Source organism: Arvicola amphibius, chromosome 5 (genome assembly GCF_903992535.2).
Source record: "Arvicola amphibius chromosome 5, mArvAmp1.2, whole genome shotgun sequence".
NCBI classification, from domain to species: Eukaryota; Metazoa; Chordata; class Mammalia; order Rodentia; family Cricetidae; genus Arvicola; species Arvicola amphibius.
In genome coordinates this window covers 62446535-62461624 of record NC_052051.1, presented here as the reverse complement: position 1 = coordinate 62461624, position 15090 = coordinate 62446535, and positions in this window count along the sequence as shown.

Genomic DNA, 15090 nt, shown 5'->3' with positions numbered 1-15090 from the left:
CACAGGAGAAAGTGTGATTATGTTAACACATCGTTAAGGACTGTGGTGGAAAGTCACCTATTGTCTGACAAATTCATAATTACAGGTTGCATCTCTGTTCCCACAGAGGCACCACAACAGCGGCTTCCTTGCTAAGGCAGCCTGTAGAGAGGGAGACTTTAAGTCATGTAGGAGACCAGCTGTGTTGTAGTTTGGCTGCAAAATAACGAAAGTTCTGAAGTGTGCTTGGCATATATGCTGAGGAGAAGCATACGCTGCTTGTGCAGGCGAAATGTCCCATTCCTGCAGAAGCCTGGTGAAGTTCCGCGGGATGTTATACATATGTAGTGCATCAACACCAGTGCCTGGCTGCTGAGTACACACTGTATCGCTCGCTCCTTCTGTTTCACATCTTGCAAGTGGGCATCGGTTCAACTTGGAACCACATAAGCAGGGAAGGTTAGAAATGGAGCCTTCCCAGCAATCTCAGCAAATGCTCACATTTTACAGATAAAGAAAAAAAAAAAAGAGAGACCATGAGGCACCAGAATTCTCTGACTACACGGTTTGATAATGGTGCTTACTTGTGCCTTAAATCTGGTAAACCCCTTTACCAGAAAGACTCTTAACATCATTTCAAACTGAAGTTTAAACAAGAGCATCTAGGTTTAAAAATAAATGGCTAGATGAAGGAAGGAGAGAAAGAAAGGCAGGAATCACATTTAACCTGCCAGTCCCAGGGTCCCAGAAGCCAAGGCACAGAGCCTCCTTCCCACAGCCAGTACCAACTTTCCTAATTGAAATGGATTCAGTTTCTTCCAGGAAAGTCAATGGCAACAGAAATAGTGCTAAAGCCTCTAAGATGCTTGGATTAAGGTGAAGAATTTAAATTTCTATGCTTCTACTACTAAAAGAAATTGGAAGATTTAGCGACCTTTCCAGTGACTTTTCCAACCCCCTCTTTCTTTTTGTATAACCCAGGCCGGCCATCAAAATCAGTATTCACCTGCCTCAGACTCCCAACTTATAGAATTACAAATATAAGACACTATGTCTAGCTTACCTATTTCTTGATTCTCAACCCCTGAACATTCTCCCCCAGGACCTTTTTCCTTTGAGCATCCTCCTTGTTTTCCTATCTCTAATCTGTCTGCTTGGTTCTGTCCTCCTGCACATCCAACTCTTCTGCCTCCCTAGTGATAGACACAGTCAGAAGGTAGCTGGGCACTACCTTGGTAGTCCTCCCACCAAGAGCTGCTTCTGCCTGCACCACGAGTGGCTGGAAATAAAGGGTTTGCCATCCTTCTGTCCATCAATTCCCTTATTTGATGATGTCTAGGTTCTCCCCATCTTCATGCTAGCTATTTATTTCTCCCAAAGCAATTTGGTTTCCAAATCCTGTTCTTATGCAGCCTAAGTATTCTCTAAACTTACTGCTTTCTCTTCTTTATGTCCATTTATTAAGTTGGGGGGCTTATTTTGTTCAAGACAGGGTTTTGCACTAGTTCAGTATACCCTAGAACTCACTATGTCATGGCTCAGACTTACAGCAATCCTGCCTCAGTCTCCAAAGTTCTTGGATTATAGTCATGAGCCACCACACTGACTTAGAATCTAAAGCTTTGAGAGAGTTTCTATCCGTGCTTTCTCCACTTCAATGATGCTGCTTCCACAGGTCAGTGTCTGAAACACATATCAAAGCAAATACCATGTTCTGTTCAAAAGCCTTCGGTGACACATTCTGCAGGTTACTCTTACACTATAGGAGAATGTCCAGTCAACAGTGCAGATTCTCCAGCTGCCCTTCTAGGATCATCTTCCTCCACTTGGCACTTCGGCGGCCACAGAACTCTTAAAAGAACCTGACAAATTATCAGCCAGGCTACTCCAGGTTTTGCATCCCTTTACATTCTTAACTCTCTGCATGGAGTGTGTTCTTCCCAGATTCTAGACCTGGTTAATTTCTACTCTTACTTTAAAGTGTAGTTCATTCCACTCTGAAGCCTCTTCCCACTCTTTGGTCAGCTAGTCAATGTGTATCTGTTTATGTCTTTCTGTCTCCATTTCTTTCTCAGCCTGTCTGTCCCCCCCCCCTCCCCTCCATCACCCTCCCCACCTCTCATCTTCTGCACTGATACTTTCTTGATTATAGCCCTTTCAAAGTGCATTGCAGTATTTTTTTTTTTTTTTGGTTTTTTGAGACAGGGTTTCTCTGCAGCTTTTAGAGCCTGTCCTGGAGCTAGCTCTTGTAGACCAGGCTGGTCTCGAACTCACAAAGATCTGCCTGCCTCTGCCTCCCGAGTGCTGGGATTAAAGGCGTGCACCACCACCGCCTGGCTGCAGTATTTTTTTTAAAGAAATGTATTTTATTCATCAAATGTTAAGCTGACAAGTATTAAAAGTGTATTGAGCCAGGCAGTGGTGGCACATGCATTTAATCCCAGCACTCAAGAGGCAGAGGCAGGCAGATCTCTGTGAGTTTCTGTCCAGCCTGTGATATAGATATGAATAATTTGCATTGGTATGGATTTTAAGGTCAATTTTGTTATATATATATATTTTTTTTCTGATATTAAGGTATTGTGATGTATAGTTCATTTAAAAATGTAATGTATAATTAGGAAATATAGGTTGTTAATAGATGATCATCTATAATAGTCAAGTTTGTAGTCGTGTTAGATTTTCTAGATATATAGATATATTTCAGTTAAATATGCATTCCTAATATCTTTCAAAGACTACAGAATATGACATTTAAATGTTTTAATAACTTAGGACTTTTCATAACAATGAGACATGTCTGCTCCTGGCAGCACCAAGCTACTTCAAAAGGAAGATGGGCATCGAAGAGGCTCCTTATGGAGCTTGATAGCCATTTGGGCAAGAAACTGCTCTTGCCTGGACTGTTGCAGAAACTGGACACAAAAAAACCGCAGAGAGAGGACTGCTGAACTTGCCTAAAGGTGAGATTATTCTTTGGGATTCCTGACTCAGGAAAGAGTCTGCGAGACATTCTGCAGGACACAGCAGATAGTGACTGAACTGCCTTTGAAATTTCCTGCTTCATGGAAAAGTTTGCTGGATACTATGGGCCTGTAGGCCGAAGATTGGATGCCCCAACAGTACAAAAGAACTTTGGGTGACTGTCCAGGCAGCGAGATGTCTCTGTCATTTCTAGAGTTTTGGAAGTAGCTTACTTCTTGTTCACCTAGGTAATATCATGTCCTTCTGGAGTCTTTGATGGAGTTGAAGAATAGATAGATAGTTATAGTTTTCCTTAGTTATGATAAAAGATAAAGTAGATATAAATACTGTAACTGTAATTCTTACTTGATAACTGTTTTGTTATATGTAATTTTGCTATGTTAAAGTTAAAGCCTTCTTTTTTTGTTTAAACAGAAAAAGGGGAAATGATGTGGGAGAGTCTTCTGTTTGTGTTGATTTCATTTGTTAATAAAGAAACTGCCTTGGCCCATTTAATAGGCCAGCCTTTAGGTGGGTGGAGTAGACAGAACAGGAAGAAGGAAGTGTGGTAGATGGCTCAGACAATTGCCCTGCCTCTCCTCTCTGGGACAGATGCCATGAAGCCAGTCACCAGGTCAGACATTCTGAATCTTTCCCGGTAAGCGACCACCTTGTGGTGCTACACAGATTACTAAAGCAAGAGAGAGTTAGCCAGTAAGAGGCTGAAACTAATGGGCCAGGCAGTGTTTAAATGAATACAGTTTGTGTGTTGTTATTTCGGGGCATAAGCTAGCCAGGCAGCCGGGAGCCAGGTGGGACAAAAAGCAGGCCTGATCGCCTCCCCACTACAAGCCTGGGTCTAGACTACAAAAGATAGTTCCAGGATAGGCTCCAAAGCTATGAAAAACTGAAAAAAACAAAAAGTATATTGAATTTTTATTTTTATTCCTCTTTGTAATACAAGGCCTTTCAGAAACAAATATAAACAATGGAACATTTAAAAGCTTTCTTTTATAAACACATGCTCACATGAATCAAGGCTCACTGTGTGTGAAATACACTTTCAGTGACAGACTAGACCAGTGCTCCCCACCTTGCCAGCACTAACCCCCAAAGTCCAGGAGAGCTGGACTCATTCTTTACCATGTGCAGGGGAAGAGTGCTGGCCCTGATGGTGTGGATATGGGAGAGTTGGCTCTGACCCAAGCCTGATGGAAGCAGGCCTGGTGGAGTCCCCGACTAACCAACTCAGCAACCACCTAGGCCCACATCCAGGCTTTAAGTTGGCCTACCCCAACATGGACCCCATCTGTAATCTGCTGGAGAGCATAAAGGGACCGGTCTTGAGGAATCATAGCCACAAAACACCCATGACTCAAGGCAACAGCCAGATATCCAAGAGAAGTTTCAGTAAGGGTTGAGTGTTGAAGGTGAACCAGAAACCAGAGGTGTTGAACAAGATCAACAACTCATTGCAATGAAAATTTGCAAGTAAAGCTTTTTGGGCAAAAGGGTACACTATGTAACACATTGCAGCTTCCAAGGTCACTATGTCAAAAGAATATATGATGGAGAGGAGAGAGAGACTGATGAGTGATGTGGTTTTTTAATTTGTTTTGTTTTATATTTTGGAGGGAGGCTACAGGGATTTAGGATGGATAGTGAATAACTGGAAAAATATGTGGAATTAGGGTACATGATGTGAAATTCCCAAAGAATCATTAAAAATATGTTAATAAAAAAGATTAGCAATCTATGAACAAAGTAAAAAAATAAATATACTTCCAAGGACAAATATAACTTTAACTTTTTCAATTATCAACAATAATAAATAAATGGGAATACTAATTCAATAATACATTTGATAGTACAATGTGTATGAAATATCATTTCAACTTAAAGCAATAAAGTAATTCTTGAGATAATTTTACACTCTTTTTCATGTTCTGCTTCAGAAGTGTGGCATGACTTTCTATGTACAGAACATATCAGCTATCAACTTGGGAGGGTCACATTCCAGGTGCTGAATAGGCATGGGTGGATAATGGTTACTATTATTTCAAATGCATATGTGTGATGGGATTCCTGCATACTAACCATAAGTTATATAGACACAGATACAATTAGTGGATTATTAGTAAGCCACAAAATATGAGTTATAAAGTCTTCTAGGTTCCATCAGAGCCATTCTGTCACTACTTCTGAATTGGATCTCAAATATCACCCATAGTCTGCTTTAGTCAAACAGTTGAAGACACTGGATTCCTTGTTCCTGGGACCAGATGGCTTTGTTCTTTTTCACAAAGTTTAGTAAGATATTCATGGAAGACCTCAAGGCCCTAAAAACATTAGGTAGGCAAAGTCTTCTCTTTCTTCGCTTTTATTGGTAAGACATTGGCTTCATGGGACCAGTTCACAGCTCTCTACATGTAGCTTGGTGTATTATTGTTCAGATGATTTGGAAAAGTCTCAGCTCAGAATCACTCTTTTCTACAAAGTCTCAGGTCTTGACAATTTTCTTAATACACATTTTCCCCTTCAATATGAGTCCCCCCCCCATTTTGTCACAGAGTGCTTTTAAATCAATAAAATTTTATTATAATTTTATAGTGTGATTAATTGCAGTTTAGTTAGGGAAGGAGAGGAGGCTGGGATTCCTGAAGGAATGACTAGCAGAACAAATAGGTTTGAAAAGGTTCGTAAAGCATTTTGAAAGACACTTCAATTCTATATTATATGGTTATGGATACATTAAATGTCTGAAGAACTTTTAAATGATACTAATTCCAAACCCCTCCCTGCTGGCTTTATATAATACATGGAATGCCTTCTCCTTTACTCCAGAACAGCCATGAAGAGCCTTTTCAAATATGAATATCACAACCCCTTGTGGTATTATTACCATTATCAATAACAGCATCAAGTTAGGAGAAGAGTCGATGGCTCATAGACAGGTCTGGGATGCTCCTATGGGGAAGGAGCCATGGAAGCATCAAGGATTCTTTGAGATTACCAGGGGCAAGAAATCAAGGCTGTTGTATGACATAGGAGTTCCAGCCTTCCTAGGGAAGAATGCTCAATACAGGGGCATTTTCAACACAGTTTGCTTGTGGATGATTCTCCACATGACCGGCCTGTTCTACATCAGAGATATCTTGCTTTTGACTCACATGGCATCCCCCATCAACTATACTCTTCCTGGTCTGCCCAGAGAGTGTCGCATTCCCAGTCCAGAGAACATAGCGCCTCAATGCTTTCTCCTCTGCCCTCCTGCCTGTCCTCTCATGACGCTTCTGTTGGAAGTTGGGCTGTTCTTTCTGCTTTGGATTCAGAGTTGCTTCACATCCTGTTAGAAATCGTACTTGTTTCACTTCTCTTTCTAACATTTCTTCTTTGGGATCTGTGCTATACCATGACAAACTCTGGCCCAAGATAGGAATCACATGAGAACCATTTGAATCAGCGAGAAGAGGACTTGAACAACGCTTTTTTTTTTTTTTTTTTTTTTTTTTTTTTTTTTTTTTTTTTTTTTTTTTTTTTTGGTTTTTTCGAGACAGGGTTTCTCTGTAGCTTTGGAGCCTTTCCTGGAACTAGCTCTTGTGTTCATGTTTCCTGATCTCCCTTTTCTCTTCAGGTTAACAAGCCCCTCTTAGAAGAATAAATGCTAAAATTCAAGAGGCTCCAAGTATACTCTTTTCCCCTTTAAAAGACAATAATTCTTACCTTTGAAATGACAAAATAGTAATCATTAGGATTGGTGCATTTGTCTTTCAGGCTCAGACAGTAGACCCAGTAGACCTCAAACCAAGCAGAGTGGGATAGAAATGCGAGATTTTCTCCAAAAGACTCTTAGTCTCGTCATCAACACTCAACCCCAGCTGCCTTCCGCCGGGAAGACTGGCTTTCCTCCTCCATTCCCTGACATAAATGCATGCAAAGTTAGGTTTTCCATTTAAAAAGCAAATCTGTTTGCAAACAGGAAGCTGCAGAAGTAGGAGGGTGTGAAAGTGGCGGACTGGAGGACAGTTCTGAACACGCAACAGTGATGCAAGACTCTGATCTAGCCGTACTCGCCACGCTGATCCAGCTTCAGTGACTCGGGACAAGCTGAATTCTGTCCTCTGAGCCCTAGTAAATAATCCCAGGCTCTGAAGGAAAGCTGTGGGGCTTTCCTCTTCTGACCCCAGAGGTCAGAGAGCCTGCTGCTGACAAGCAGAGCCAGAGTGGTTGGAAAGCAAGCCTACTGGTGACAACCAAATTACTTGATGGAATGCCACACACCACCACCTGCTGCCTCTTCCAAAGCCTGAAATGGAGCCAGGGTTTCCGTTGTCAGTTTGCTCAATGCGGGGAGCGGCATCAAAGCCAAGATCCATCTCGGGAACATACCTCTGGCCCTTTGGAGAGGTCACCATCAAGTCAGTGCCCAGAACAATCCATGCCTGATCTGGTCTTGTGCCAAGGAGGCTATTAAATGGGAAAGCTTCATTCTTTCCTCACAAACCACTGAACCCACAAGCCCAGCTCTGGATCTGAGACGAGAGCCCACATCCGCTTCATTTAATTCATCATGTTTTCTTCCTTTACTCACTGGAATAAGTCACTAAGAAACCACTCACCAAATAAACACGCGACCGGCAACAACAGGTGTAGCTGACACTCACAGAGATCTGGAGAAGACACTGCATTCCCAGGAACATGAGACCTCTCTACAGACAACTGCAGCAGATTCTTTCTTGGGAGGGGATTTGGATATAAAGTGCCTTCATGGAGCTGATTACCACTGAAAACACCAAGAAGATAGAAAACATAGGCCAAGCACCCACAAAGTGTCTGGCAGGTCAGTTTTCTCCTGTCTTGAAGTGCTCGCTGGATCATGAAACAGAAAAAACCTGGGTAGAAATATCATTTGCTAATGGTGGCTCAGCCTCTCAGAAGGTTTGGAATCTCTCAGTCCCTTGTAGTTTTTCATGGGATTAGTGGAGGAAAATAAATACTGCTTGGTATGATGTGACAAGCTTGCAACTCAGATTTTGGATGATCTGACAAATTATTAAATAATAAAATGAGAGTTAATAATCAAGACGGCAGTGTCCAAAGAAAGCAAAGAGCTGATTTGAAAACAGCGTTCTTGGGGAACAGGTGGCGCACTGCACTTCATTTTGTGATCTGAGCTGGTCCTCTCTCCTAATCCTTTCTCATCTCCACAAGCAGCCACAGAAATTCCTCTGTGTAAATTTTGAAGAGAACCTCTAGATTTGTTCACTTGACTACTTAGAATTACACACCTCTGACATGTAATTAAAGACATGAAGCAAAATTGCCTGTTATTATATTAATAACTTAAAGATGCTAAAATGGTTGCTGAATGCTATAGAGCTTTAAGAAAAAAAATGTTATTTAAATAGGCTGTGTCTGATAAACTTTTCACGGGAGCTGAGCAAGATAACTCATGCACGAGAAGAACATACTTTCAAACAGCCACTGGAAGACAAGTCCAGACTTAGAGGCTAGAAACTGGGATGCCAGTAAGACATCAGCTTCGAGACCAGGGATGGAAACAGTTGTAGCCTTTATGGTTTATTGTTGCTTTCTTACAGAGCCCTCAAAACCACGAGTACCATGCACCTCAGAGTACACAGTGACGAACCATGTAGCAGTGATGTTTCTGACTCCATTTCAACTCTCCATCAGAATGTGATTAAAATAAGGGATATTTACATACGTGTCTCTGACCAACATGACACAATGCTAGATCTACTCCAACTAGAAAAACTAGGTAAGAAACTGTCTACCAAATAGTAGTCTCCCAGTCACTGGATGAGCTCGGAGCTCCTGTGTCTAGACTGTGTCACATGCAGTGGGGACAGCTAGTGGTACAGGGTGAACTGATGAGGCGGATGAGAATCTGGGCAAGTGGGGTATCTTCGTAGGTCGGACATGATAAGATACAGGGCATCAAAGTCTGAAATCTAGATGTTTTCCCTAGGAAAAAAAAAGAGCCTTATCTATGTTTCTAAGAAGGTCGATGTCACCTAAGCCATTGGCCAGTCAACTGGGTTTTAGTCATTCATGCAAATTTACCTATCTGTTAGTGCTCTTTGATGGAAACAATATTGATTAGCAATCATAATCTGAATATTCAGGCTTGTTGAGGATTTTCATCTATTTGCCATTGTAGTATACATGGACAGAGACTATTCATGGGCTTTACCTTAGAAAGATCTGTGAGGTACACTTTTATAGTCACTGTTCTGAGTGGATGAGCTCAGGATGGAAAATTTATTTTCCATTCTTTAGGGGTAACCTTTGAGGTGCAGATCAGGAAAAGTGCAAAAAAGCTCTTCTCTGCTAGGTTTGCCAAATAAAATAGAGGACGGCACACAATGTGAGGACTTTGTTATTTGTCTGGTATCCATGTTTAAGTGGGTGACATTTTTATTTTCTAAATTGGACAGTCCGGTTGCCAAGTAATGTTGTATTGAAAAAAAATGTTCCGGGATCAAAAGATTCCAAGTGAGAGGAATGGGCAAGTGAGGAATACACACACCGCAGTTCGTGCAGCTAGCTGACAACTATACGCAGGGACTCACAGCTCGCCTGAAGTCTAAACTGCAGTTCGTGCAGCTAGCTGACAACTATACGCAGGGACTCACGGCTCGCCTGAAGTCTAGTGGTGATGCCGGAGCAATGCCTTTCCTCATATCTTAGACTACTGTCTTCTACACACTGCACCATTTTCTTTTACCCTCTCCTTAATTCTATCACAGGTCAAAGGTACGAATCCTACCCAAACTCTACTAATACCCAAGCCACAGCTGTCTAGTTCTCTGGTTTGGGAAGAAAGAAATGCCGGTGCCTTTCCATCTTCCCTCTGGATCATGCGCTCCCTGTCCCTGTTGCCTGATACATTGTCTTCAGACAGCTGCTGCCCTGTGAACCTCCTCCCATCCTGCCCCAGCCTATCTGTCTCATTCTGTTTCACTGTTCTATGGACTTATCTATGACCACTGTCTGCTGCTTTAAATATTTGTATCTGTCCCAAACTCATGTTCAATCTGAGTACCCATTTTGACGGAATTACAAAGTGAAGCCATTCAGGAGACTGTATCTAATCAGGGGATGGCAGGATTACCACCTTTAAGAGACCCAAGGGAAGTAGCTTTAGCTCCTTTTCCCGTTCCATTCTAACAGGTGCAGATGCAGTGCCCCTATCCTCCCTTGCAGTAGTACAGTGTTGAGGCTTCATATTCAAAGCCCTCACAAGACACCAATTCTGAAAGTAATTTGATCTTGGAATTCCCAGCCTCCAAAATTATATGGAGAAAGGCAGCTATTTTCTATACATTACCAAATCTGTGGTATTTGTAATAGCAGAATAACTGGACTAAGAGATCTCTTTCAGATATTAGAGTGAACATTCAGGATAGGGATATTTTTTCAATTGGTATATTTTCAGAGGCAAGAATCTATCCTAGATAGTATTTGGAATTCAGTAAATACTTGTTGATGTGAGCAGCGATCTGGACTAAGGTGGATCTTCACTCTGAACTGGCAAGTCCTTGTCTGATTGCTCACCATCAGTTGTGTCTAAAAGACCACATGGCTAGAGGCTGCATTCCCCCACACTAAGCCTGGGCACTTCAGGATGAAGGATGTAACTGGGTAGAGACACCTCAGCCACAGATAGAGAGCTTCTATTATTGTTTCATAGTAACTCTTTATTATCTTTAGAACTTTAACTTCCCCAGAAGAAATGTTCTAGTAAGGAACCAAACCTAATAGGCCCACACTTTCACTCTCCAGCTGATGGGGTTGGATCACAGATAGAAGTGTTTTGGGGTCTGGCTGAGGCCAGAAGTAGGCAGAAGACAATCATCATGAGATTGTGTTGAGAATTAGAACATTGAGAGGGTTCGCAATTAGCCAAGGGAAGCTACCCATCTGTCATCATGGGTACACTTCAGACTTCTTTCTCCATCGTCGCCTATTTAGTCCTAGCAGTAATAAGAAGAAAGCATTCCGTGGCTCTAGTGGGATTACTTTCCCCACATATACATGACAAAGCACATAATGTACTTGAGTGAAAGCTGCAGCATCCTTTCAATCCCATCTCCCTGCTGTCCTCTCTAGCTATGGACATGAGCTGGTAACTCAGGCTAAACTTCAAATAACATAGGCTTCTAGAAACACGACTTGAGTTTAAGACTTGGCACAGAGATGAAGCAGAGGCATTGAGTGTTGACTGATGTTTCTGTCCTGCCTGATCCTACAGCCGTTCAGTTCCAAATAAATGCACAGAGGTCTACATTAATAATAACCTGATTGGCCTAGTAGCTCAGGCTTATTAACTCTTATAACTTATATTAGCCCATAATTCTTGTCTGTGTTAGCCACGTGGCTTGGTATCTTTTTCAACGAGGCAGTTACATCTTGTTTGCTCTGTGTCTGGCTTCCTCTATGTCTGGGTGATGACTGCTGACTGACTCTTTCCTCCTCCTAGAATTCTCATGTTCTCATTGCCCTGCCTCTACTTCCTACCTGGCTACTGGCCAACCAGCGTTTATTTAAAATACAAGTGACAGGGTACAGACCACAGTCCCACAGCACATTAAGAATCTTTTTTAGGAATTAATATGGATGCTAGAGGAGAAAGAAGCATTCTTTGCTCTCTGACATTTACTTAGAAGGTTTCTATGGTTTCTAAGAGCCACAGAGGTCCTCTTCACTCAAAAGAACCTACATGACAATGAAATGGAAGCCAGCAAATCTAAGCAAAGAAAGTAGAGCAGAATCCTGATGACATCCATTAATCCTCAGATTAACCAGGGTCAGAGGCCAGTTTCAATGCTTAGACCATTGAATCACATGAGCAAGTGGGTTTTCTTCTTCACAAGTTCATTTGAGTTGGGCTTCTAATACTGCCGTTAGATTTGTCTCAACTAATGATATTATAGCTACTGAAAGACCTTGTCTCTTTAAGGTTCAGTCAAGCATCAGTCTACCAGGTGAGCCAGCTGCTTTGTTTTGATTGAACAAATACCATCTGTAGGTCAGAATACATCTGCATATATGGTTTTCTAGACTTGTTTAACTATTTCTTTTTGATACAGAAGCCAAGACAAAATCTCCTACAGTCTCAGAGTCTTACTTGGCCACCTGGCATTTTGGCCAAATAATGTCATGTAAACGCTTCGGTAGAATCCCTGAAGAGTAAACACAAGACAGTCTGTCAGGTCAAATTTTACCCAGTTAAACTACAAGCCACATCAACAGGATGATTTAGAGCCCTGGATGCCAAAACTATGGCCTTCAAGAATGAAGTCATTTGCAGCTTCTAGCTTAGTTCACCAAGCCATCTCTTACAATAAAATTGCTCACCCCTAAGAGGATCAAAATCTTATTTATATGTTTGACAAAAACTATTGTCGTCTGCGATTCAGAAAATACCATGTATTTCCAGTATTTTAATAAACAACTCACAGGGTAGAGGTGGGCTTTACAGCATCTAGAAGGTGTTGCTCCTGTTTTGATATGACTCAGTGATATCTTTCCAAAATGACCATTTGCATAATGCCACACAGTGAGCCAATAGCAGAACCAGGAGGTATCCTAGGGTTATTTGGTCTGAGGACTGAAGCCATATTTGGTGTATTTCCAAGTCTCCTCAGTAGATTACTTCATAAGTCACTTGTCATCTGATGTCAAGAATCAAAATCAAAACCACCACCACCACTACAAACAACAAAAACCTGACTTTAAAAATAAAGATTGTATGTAAAGGGTAAAGATAAGTATTCTGGTCTACAGTTTTCAAATAGCAAATTATTTTCAGTCCTGTTTATAGTTTATCAAAGACTTAATCTATATTACATGCACATCAAAATTTCATTATAGTGGGGTTAGGAAGTTTAGCTCAGTCAGTAGGTGTGTAAAATGACGTCCTAAGCTTGAGCCCCAGCACACATATAACAAGTGGGTGTACCATACATACATGAGTATGTGGACAACACAAATAGGAATCAGTGGGTTATATAAAATATCAATAAAGAGGACTCAAAGTTGAGAAGGAAGAGAAGAGGTTGAGAATGAATCTGGGAGAAGTTACGGGGAGAAGCGGGGAGTAAATAAAATCAAAATATATTATAAACATGTATAAAATTTTCAAAGAATAACAATACTAAATTTTAAAAATACTTAATATGCAGTTGCTTCTTTACTCTGAATACTCAGGAAGCAGAGACAGTCAAATCTGGGGGCTTACTGGCCAGCCAGTCAAGCCTAATTACTGACTCACAAGTTTTAGTATCTCGAAAGCAAAACAAAACAAAAAGACCCAGGAGCTGGCTCCAGAAGAAGACATGCAAGGTTGACCTCTGACCTCCATGCACACATGCATACTTAGGAATGTGTACACACAACACACATGCCTACTTTCAGCTACATATAAAGAGATAGTAGTCATATTTCTTTGAGATTTTTTTGAGTATTTGTTAGAGATTTTACACTTTCACAATGACTTATGCCTAGTGTCTTCCAATTCTAAAAGTTAAGAGTAGACTACCACATTAGTAAATAGTCATTCTCCACTTAAGGTTACAAAATTGGTCCCTTTTCTTGATCTGAGCTAGCTACACTAGTGTTTGTGTCTGTAACAATCAGCTGGCAAAAAGCAATAAATAAAGACAGACTATACAATCTTTTGGGGGGAGGTAAACTCAGTTTCAGGTCATAGTCACCTGTTGGTATGACCTTGGCTAAAATTCTTAATAACAATGGCAAATTCTAATAGTTAAGGGGAAAATAATATTTACCATTTAAGACTGTTATAAAGATTAAATGAATTCATGAATATGTAAATATTCAATAAACACAAATTATTTTCCCTCTTGAGATCACCAATATGTTCTATTCTTTATAGTCAAGGGTGCAAGTGAAAAAAGTATAGCACAAGCAATATTCTCATCTTTACATTCTGTCATTATTTCTGCTAATAAAAGGCATGATTCCAGATGCAGGCTCATCATTATTTTACCACCACAGATACCTTGATAGGCACAAGCAAAAAAAAAATCTGAAAGCACAGTAACATGTGGCTTGCTATTATAAGAAATGGCCATAAGAAACAACTGTTTGTTGTTTTTGTGTTGACAAGCCATTCCGTATGCTTTTGTCAATAGCACTTATTTTTTAAACAGCTCCTCTGAAATTACAGCTAGCTAAGAACCTCTCCTCTGGCTTTAATCTGGAAGCCACCCAAGGTTTATTTAAAGCACAAGCTAGGCCACATCCAGCTAGGAATAAAGATATTTTGAAGGAATTGAAGGAATCGGTATACTTCACTATACACATCCTTATAGACCGTGAAAGAGCAACGCTTACTGGGGTCACAGAAATACTTGAACACAAAGATTAGTGGAACAAATTGGAGACAAAACAATAGCCATTTACTTCACTGTAAAAAAAAGAAACATATATTTTACATTTTATAAAATTAGACTCATTAATAAGAATGAATTGTAGATGTTTATAGAGTTTTGGCACAGAATGGTTCTATACTAAAACAATTTGACCAATAAAAACATTAAAGACTCTAATACATTTCCATACTCAGTGTATATATCTATAGTATATATATTATATATATAGTCAGACAAATTAGAGAGAAATGTAGTTGATTCTTTAAAAATATTCCCTCTCCATAGTGATACTCACAAATATAAAAAACCCCACATATATGCATCCCCAGTATCACATGGGCTAGCTGTATGACTTTATGTATATATTTTAGTGTTGAGTCTAGATTTGTTCATCTTAATGCAACTCAAACAGTTGTCAACTAAAGATAGTGGTCCGGGCCTTGAAAAGGAAAAATACCACCATGCACTGGTTTAATTTGCTCCCTGTACATGGTTTAAAAGTAAAGTACACAATGGAAGAAAGAGGGCATCTTCAACAAATGGTGCTGGCATAACTGGACGTCAACCTGTAGAAGAATGAAAGTAGATCCATATCTATCACCGTGCACAAAACTCAAGTCCAAATGGATTAAAGACCTCAATATTAATTTGAACACATTGAGCTTGATAGAGGAGAAAGTGGGAAGTACTCTACAACAAATGGGCACAGGGAACCGTTTCCTATACA